Source organism: Capsicum annuum, chromosome 11, assembly GCF_002878395.1.
Source record: "Capsicum annuum cultivar UCD-10X-F1 chromosome 11, UCD10Xv1.1, whole genome shotgun sequence".
NCBI classification, from domain to species: domain Eukaryota; kingdom Viridiplantae; phylum Streptophyta; class Magnoliopsida; order Solanales; family Solanaceae; genus Capsicum; species Capsicum annuum.
Window position 1 is genome coordinate 220,930,184 of NC_061121.1, and position 9,301 is coordinate 220,939,484.

The following is a 9,301-nucleotide window of genomic DNA, read 5'->3' on the forward strand; positions in this document are numbered from 1 at the left end:
ATATTGTTAGTAAGCATATCCATCTGCAAATACCCTTTTTGAGAGGCAGAGTATCCCATCAATACTACAGTCCTAGTCCTTGCCCTCTCTGAAAATTTATCACCTTTTGCGTTCATTGAAGCATAACACTTGCAACCAATAACTCTCAAATGTGTTAGAGATGGAACCTTGCAGAATAACATCTCATAAGGACTCTTACCTTTAATAAATGAAGAAGGTAATTTGTTTATAAGATACACTGCAACTTTCACATTTAATCCACAGAACCTAATAGGCATTTGAGATTGAAATCTAATTGCTCTAGCTACATTTAATATTTTCCTGTGTTTTCCTTCAAATACACCATTCTGTTGTGGTGTACAAGGACAACTACTTTGATGTAGTATTCCTAAGGACTAAAACAATCCTTTACACTGAGAATTAAGAAATTTTGTTCCATTATCTAATCTAAGAACCTTTATCTGAGCACCAAAATGATTCTGGATCATATTCAAAAAAAAATTAATAGCCACAATGCATGACTTTAATTGCAACAAATGAATCCAAGTATATCTACTATGATCATCTATAACAGTCTAGAAATAATGTTTCTTATCAAATGTTGGATCTTTATAAGGCCCCCCAAAGATCCATATGTACAACATCAAAACACCTTGTAGCTCTAGAATCATTATTAGGAAATGCTAGTCTAGTTTGTTTAGCTAATGGACAAACATGACACTTATTTAACAGCCCTAAGTCTTTACTGTATCTTAACAAATTGAGAGATCTCAATACTTAATAAGAAGGGCGTCCAAGCCTCCTATGCCATAAACTGCAGTCCTGCATATCTACTTTTGTAACCATCTTTTGATGAGCATTACCTTCATGTGTCCCTTCCAATCCACATACATTTTTTAGGATGTACAATCTTTTTTTCTCCTTACCAATCTCCTTCACTTTGCCACTGTGAAGTTCCTGAAATATGCAGAAACCGGGATAGAATAAAACAAAGCATGAAAGCTATTTAGTCACCTTGGATACTGACAACAAGTTAAGCTTGAAATCTGGGACAAATAACACATCTCTTACAACTTCATCCCTAAGCACTTGTGCTTGTCCAATATAAGCACCAGTAGGTAGATTTGTCATATCTCTTTCTGTATGCACTACCTTATAAAAATGTGAAAATATGCCTCTATGCGCTGCAACATGGTGTGTGGAACCAGAGTCTACTATCCACTCATGCGGGATAACATGCGATGATAAGCAAGTAACTATACCTGACATATTAGCTTGCTTGGAATCGTATGCATCTTTGTTTAGTAGTGCCATGATTTTCTTGTATTCCTTTTCTGAGAAACCATGTCCCTTGGCTAGTACAAAACTTTACTACCCTGGCTATTGGATTGAATTCCCAACCTTAAATCTTCACTTGACTGATTTCCTGTGAGGTTGTGAGATGAAAAAGAATTGTTAGACTTACTAACAATTTGTATTCCATGACCACCATACCTTTCATGAGCCTAATTGTTATGAAGGGTTGATATGCTCCTCTGGAGTTACAATAGAAATTTCCCTTCTTTTTGTACTTCCAGGAGGATATCCCATCAACTTATAACAGGTTTCTTTTGTATGTCCAGTAAAGTAGTAAAGTTGCAGTAGTCACACTTCTTCCCTTTGAAATTTTGATTTCCATAGCCAGTAACTACAACATTGTTATGTCCTTGCATAGCTATAGGTTCATCCTTATCACTCATAGTTGCAACACAAGCAAGTTGTTGAATCTCATCTTCCACTATCATTGCATATGCCTAGTTTAAAGTAGGTGTAACTCTCTTCATTAGTATCTTCCTCTTAGCCTGATCATATGAATCATTCAGTCTACACAGAAACTAGATCCGTCTTAGTTGATATAAATGATCTGCATACTTTTTGGACCTGGGACAATTACATGATAGAGGTGGGACAATAACATCATATTCACTCCATAGTTTCTTCAACTTGGTGAAATACATTGAAATTGAATCAGTACCTTGATAAAAATTGTTGATCTCTTTGTACAACTGGTAGAGTCTCATGCAATTTACTTTGTCAAACCTTTCCTTAAGTTCTTCCCATACTTCAAATGCATTTGTTGCATACACAATACCTCTCAGCAATTCAGCAATTTAGCACTAACTGAACTCATCATCCATGATAACACCACAGTATTGCAAGTCTCCCATTGCTCATGTAATTCCTCCCTATATGCATCTTTGCTACATGTTCCAATCACAAAACCATATTTTATTTTTCCCAACAACGCAATCTTTATTGATCTACTCTAGATTCCATAATTCTCTGAGTCAACAAGTTTGATTGGGATCAATGCAAGTCCAGCCACATTTGAAGCTCCCAGAAATAGAGGATCACTAGGATTAATCATTGGTGCCATTATTGTTTAACAAAACACAACTAAACTTCACACAACTTTAGAACACTCTGAAATCTCGACTCACAAGGCAGAGATTAAATTTTCTCTTCAGCTCATAAAAAAATGACCAGCAAAAACTTTAACAATAGGAATATCAACATAATCGATTCCCTCTTCTAAGTCTCCATGATCGATTGCTCTGATACCATGTTAAACTGTAGAAAATACATCACACAAAGTCTACATAATTGAAGCATTACTCAAGAATGAAGAATGAAAAATTGAATTTTATTGAATGAAGTTAGTTACATAGATCAAATGAGTAGGTATTTATAGACTCACTCACATAATCCTCACATGATCTTCTAGAATCTTCCTAACTGACTCTAACAATTTGATTAGCCACTAACTACTTGACTAACAACTAACTACTTCAGCTAACAAACTAATAGAAGCAATAAAACAGTACTTATTTGATCAATGTAACAGTACAACTACTTGATCAATGTAAAAGTTAAAACTTTTGCATCTTAACATTATGTTAAACTATATACAATCCTTATTACTTCATAGGTTTTTTTAAAAAGAATCATAACTTCACTTTCCATCTCTAATCTGATTATGTTTTGTGCAACATATTCTATATTTTGGCTTCACAAAGAAATATGTATGGTTACTGGTAGTTGTGGAGCTTGTGTTGTTCTAGTGTCAAAGTATGATTCCAAGCTTAAAAAGGTCGAGGATTATAGCGTGAGTTCGTGTATTACATTTCTTTGCAGTCTAAATAGTCGTTCAATTACTACAAGTGAAGGCCTTAGGAACTCTAGAGATGGTTTTCACTCTATTCATGAAAGGTTTGCTGGTTTTCATGCTTCTCAATGTGGCTTGTGCACTCCTGGCATGTGTATGTCATTTTTCTCGGCTCTCATCAATGCCGATAAAGGAAACAAGCCTGATACTCCACCAAGATTCTCTAAGCTTACTTCATCCGAAGCTGAAAAGGCCATAGCAGGGAACCTTTGTCGGTGCACTGGATGTCGGTCCATTGCTGATGCCTGCAAAACTTTTGCTGCTGATGTTGATATAGAGGATTTGGAGCTCAATTCTTATTGGAAAAGGGGAGATTCCATGGAAATGAAAGTAAGTAAATTGCCTCCCTATGATCCAACCAAGAATTTTAAAACATATCCCGAGTTCTTGAAAAGTGAATCTGCCACAATTTTGGACTCCACAAGGTATTCTTGGTACAGTCCTGATAAAGGAAATAAGCCCGATCCTCCACCAGGATTCTCTTAGCTCTCTTAGCTTACTTCATCTGAAGCTGAAAGGGCCATAGCCACTATCAGAAATTCGTATTTTTTCGATTGTAAATTCCGACTAAAAAAATCAATCGCTAATTTCCAACTATTTTAGTTGGAACATTTAACTTTTAATTTTTGTTTTTTATAAAATATTTCTCCGATACTATTTCCGACAACAACAATCATAAGATTTGGCGGTAAATTCTAGAAAATATATATATTCCGACTATAGTAGTCGGGCAAGGCATATGAAAATTGCCACCACTATTTTGACCAAACATTTCAATCATTTTGGTCGGAATATTCTAAGAATATTAATTATTAATAAAATTATAATTCGATAATGGTAGTAAAAAAATTTGTAAATAATTAATTAAATATATGATTAAATATTTACAGACTTTTGTAGTCAAAACTATTAAATAATTAAATAAATATATTATTTTTAATTATTAAATAATTATTATAAAAATATAAATTAAAGATTACATTTATAGAGGCCCTCTCTCTAAAATAGGGTGAGAATCTTCTCACTACCCTCTCTCTCTACTGCCCTATCTGTCTCTCTCTAAACGACGATGGTGAGTTGGTGGTATTGACGTCATTGAAGGCATTGCGCCATTGGTGGTATTGGGCCCTTTTGGTTGGTGGTGAAGGCACTGCGACGATGAGTTCTGTTATATGGCGTCTATTAATTCTGTTGTTGCATTGTGTTTTAGGTGGGGTGGGATGGCCGCTTGGCAGTACTGTAAGTTTCTTGTGCCAATATTACCTATACCAAGTTATTGAGTCTAGATCTTGTTAAGTTACATCTTTATAAGAAGGGGTTTATGTTGAATTACATTATGTGGATAGCTCATGGAGAGATTATTATTGCTAATGATTTTGCTTTTCAAAATTCATTTGAGGCGAGAGAAGTCCCAAAAGAGAGAAGAATATTGAAAGTTCTCGATATAGTGAGATGGTCAGGAATGCTTTTGGGACACACTCGGGGGCTCAAATGAATCAAATGATGAGGCTAAGCATTTTTATGAACAATTAAAGAAAGTTAGTCATCCATTATACAAAGGATCAGTGAATTCCAAGTTATTTGTTACAATTAGATTACTAAGAATTAAGTCAAATTATTTTATTTCTCAAGAGGGAATGAATTCAATCATTGGACTTATGAATGAACTTAACCCAAATAAACTTGAATTATCCAAAGATTTCTACACCACAAAGAAGTTGGTTTTCAAGTTAGGACTTTCATCAAAGAGGATTCACTGTTGCAAAAAAGGTTGCATGTTATTCTATAAGAAAGATTCAAATTTAGAACATAACAAATTTTGTAACCAGCCTCGTTATAAGAAAGTCACACATACCAAAGGGAAGAAGTTTTGGTAAAGTCGATGCATTACTTACCCCTTATACCACGGTTAAAAGGTTGTATGCATTAATGAGCTCTGCCCCTCATATAAGATGACACTATGGACATAAAAGACCACCGGATGTTTTATGTCATCCGTCAGATGGAGAAAGCATGAAAGCATTTTGATAGTGCGTATCCAGATTTTGCTAGGGAACCAAGAAACATTAGGTTGGGATTATTTACTGATGGATTCACTCTATTTTCTGTCTCAACTATACCAAATTCATGTTGGCCAATGTTTGTGACTCCTTATAATATCCCTCCTGAGTTGTGTATGACAAGTCCGTGTATATTTCTTTCTTTATTCTAGGTCCTCGCAATCCAAAAGTTTTTATTGATGCATATTTGCAGTCATTGATTGATGAGTTGAACTTATTGTGGCAGAAAGGTGTGGAAGCATATGATGTATCAATCAAACAAAATTTTAGATTGTGTGCTGCTTTGATGTGGACTATAAATTACTTTCTTACTTATGAAATGTTGTCTGGGTGGTCGACTGCGGGAAAGTTAGCTTGCCCTTGTTATATGAAAGACAGAAAAACATTCACTTTGAAACATAGGGGTAAGAACTCATGATTTAACTATCAGCGTCGATTATTGTCAATGCAACATGAGTTTAGAAAAAATACTAGTGATTTTATGAAGAATAAGTCTGATTTTGAGGAGCCACCGCCAACCTTGTCGCGAGAAGAAATTTGAAATAGAGTGAGGAATCTGCCTAAAGTAACAGAGTGTCCACCATCCAAGATACCTGGATATGGTGTTACACATAATTGGACTATACAAAACATATTTTGGGAGTTAGATTACTGGAAGCATAATATTCTACCTCATAATGTGGATGTCATGCATATTGAGAAAAACTTCTTTAATAACTTGTTTAATATTGTGATGGATGTAAGTAACAAAAAAAAAGATAACTTGAAGGCTAGGATGGACTTAAATGAGTATTGTCGGCGCAGTGAGTTGTACTTGACATACTTAAACAATAAGATTCAGAAGCCCAAGACCAGTTACACATTCACTTTGGATAATAGAAGAGTGATTTGGGATTGGGTTAGGAATTTGAGAATACCAGATAGATATGAGTCAAATTTATCCAGGTGCGCTGACATGGCGGAAGGAAAGTTGACCTCTATGAAGAGCCATGGCTGTCACATTTTCATGGAGTCATAGATTCCTATTGCATTCAATGCATTGCCCGATAGAATATGGAAGCTCGTAACAGAGATAAGCTTATTTTCAAAGATTTATGTTCTAACACATTAAGGGGGGAGAACCTATTTTTGATGGATATCAACATTCGCTTAACCTTAAACAAATTGGAAAAAAAGTTTCCTCCTATTTTTTTTAGATATTATGGAGCATCTTTCAATTCACCTTGTGCGAGAGGCATGACTTGGAGGGCCTGTTCAGTGTAGATGGATATATCCCTTTGAGAGGTAATGACTGTTAACATTTACCTTTATGTGTTTTAATTGAACATTATTTCATCTAAAAGATCATACTATGCAGGATCGTTAGCAAATGTAAGCGGACCATAAAAAATAAATCTCGAATTGAGAGATCAATATTTAAGGGTTCATATTATTTCGAACATGATGTGCCATGTCTGAGAAATCGACCTAACAGGCATGATGATGGACACAATACAGATATTTCAGCACCACCGTTTCTAATATTCAATCAACCAAGTAAAGAAAGTTCGAAACTTGATCCAGATCGATATTTGAAGGAGGTGGAGCTTAAGTTAGCTACAGCACATGTATTATTAAATTGCTCCAAGGTCCTATCTTTTTACAAGTGAGTATATTTATATTAGCCACAATCATTCAAGGTCTATCTAAGCTTTAACTAATGAAAGACATAACTTTATCAGACAACTACTTTGTGGCTTTACACGGGCATGTTGTTGTTTATCCTATGTTTTCAGTATGATTTAGAGAATATGTAAGTGTAACTTTAATATATAATACGATTTACACTTTTGTTCAATTTTATGTATATATAAGTTCTAACCTTTCTTGAACTTTTTATAGGTTCATAATCAAGTTAATTATGACCCAAATGGCCAATTTGTATGTGATATAGCTTAAGCTTAAGGACCCTATGCTAAAGTCAGAAAATTTTCTTAGTACTTAATTAATGAATACAGATTTCATATAGAAGAGTTCTCTAAGAGCAAGAACATCAATAAAGGTGGGGTGTGGGTGAAAGTTGATGGTAGTGTTGATTATTATGGTGTGCTTCAAGAGATTTTAGAACTCGATTATCATGGTGGTTGGTGAAAGAAAAGTTGATACTCTTTCCGCGTAAGTGGTACAATCCTACGCCTAGGTAAAGTATAAAGATGCACCCTCAATACAAAATAGTTGAAATTAAGTTTACAAGGGAGTATGAACTCTACGATCCATTTTTCATTGCACAAAATATGAAACAAGTGCATTATGCTACTTATCCTTTGTGTAAGAATAAATCAACATGACAGGTAGCTATAAAAATAAAGCCCGTGGGTAAAGTTGAAGTAGAGGATGCATTAGATATAGCACATCAGAATGACATTTCAAGTGTTGAAGAAAGAGTAGATGATGAATTAGTAGGTGAGTTGCAGCATAGCAAAGGCTTATATGAAGAATTTGATCCTTCTGAACTTAGATTGAATGTTAATGATTATGAAAAAGGAACATGTAGGCAAACGAGGAAGATCCAACTAATGAAAATGAAATAAGTGAAAAAAAGTCACTTGAAAAAAATGAAAGAAGAGAGGAAGACTTACTTGATGAAAATGAAAAAAATGATGAGAAATTGATGAATGACTATGAATCAAGCAACAAGAAAGAATTGATGAATGACTATGAATCAAGCGACAAAAAAGAATTGATGAATGACTATGAATCAAGTGATGAGGATTGAATTGTTATTAATAGTAGTAATTTGTAGTAACAGAGTCTTAAATTGCATTTTAGCTGCCTGTTTTTGCTATTTTACTTTATAATAGTATCTTTTCTTTGTTAAAATTTGTAGTGCCAGTAAAAACACTATTAGATTAAATAGCAATGGTGAATTTCTATAGTATATATATGTAGACTATTTTGTTCAATTAGTACTACTTAATTATATTGCATTAATCCATTAAGATTTCTGAAACTATGGAAAAACGTACATTTTAATGCATACATTATTTTAAGATTTCTGAAACTATGGAAAAACATGAACATTTTAATTGTTAATGGCTGAGAAATCGTAGCTGTCCCTTGCTGGCACAAAGTAATTATTTCCTGTCATTCATTACACTTCATTCATTACACAACTGATTTATATGTCCAACTTTTCTTTTATGAGGAATATAGGTTGTTTGCTAATTTGGTTGTTCTTTTTTTATCAGGTGGTTAGTATAGAAAATTAATGGCATTAAAGGGTAATGGTAATAAACAGCGTAACAAAAGTAAGAAGGGACCTGATAATCCTCCTACAGGTCAATATACACCATCACTTGTTACCACAACTCCTCCACCAACTACTTAAATCTTCCTCCTCTTTCTAGGTCAACTATTTCACTACCAAATGCATTTTTCATGCCCTCACCGTCTGACCAGTTCCACACCTCTTCCCATAATAGTTTGCATAGTAACTCTTCATCTGTGCCTTCGACATCGTCCTCATCTAGCCTTTCTGGATTGAGAATTGAAGGTCCTAGCACATCAACATTGTCATCCATTGATAGTTCTACAACGTCTAATGCTACAACAATTGCTTCCCAGAATCTGAAATTTAAAGAGGTATTAGAATATGACAATTTCGAGGGGATAATTATTGTCCCTGAAGGTGATGGGTAAGCAACCCTTATCTTTTTCCTTAATTTTTAAAATTTTCGAAAGCTAAGATGGTTTAATATAATTTTATTGCAGATTCATTCCTGCATATAGCGCCGAACTTATGGTTATGGAATCAATTAAACCATTTTTCAAAGAGCCATGGAGGTAGTTAGAATAAGATTCCATATGAAATCAGTTTACGGTATAACTTCATATTGCTATAAAATAAAGTATAAATAACATAAATACCAACCTTTTAAAAGTAATACACTCTCTCCCACTTTTTTAATTACTTTACTCTCTCTCTATTAATATACATAACATAACCGACATATACATAGCATTCTGTGTATATGAGGGATTTTTGTAATATGTTTAG

The 9,301-nt window shown here is 34.2% G+C and overlaps 1 long non-coding RNA gene and 1 pseudogene across 3 annotated transcripts in view; one reads left to right on the plus strand and one right to left on the minus strand.

The window, feature by feature from the left end:
- Positions 1-2,774: 2,774 nt before the first annotated feature.
- LOC124885277 overlaps positions 2,775-9,301 on the plus strand; it is a 28,031-nt pseudogene continuing 21,504 nt past the window's right edge.
- LOC107847706 overlaps positions 8,366-9,301 on the minus strand; it is a 20,905-nt gene continuing 19,969 nt past the window's right edge. For all 3 annotated transcript variants that reach the window (XR_001667620.2, XR_007047031.1, XR_001667619.2), the window contains one exon: positions 8,366-8,871. This is a non-coding gene — a long non-coding RNA (uncharacterized LOC107847706). The remainder of the gene's footprint in view (positions 8,872-9,301) is intronic.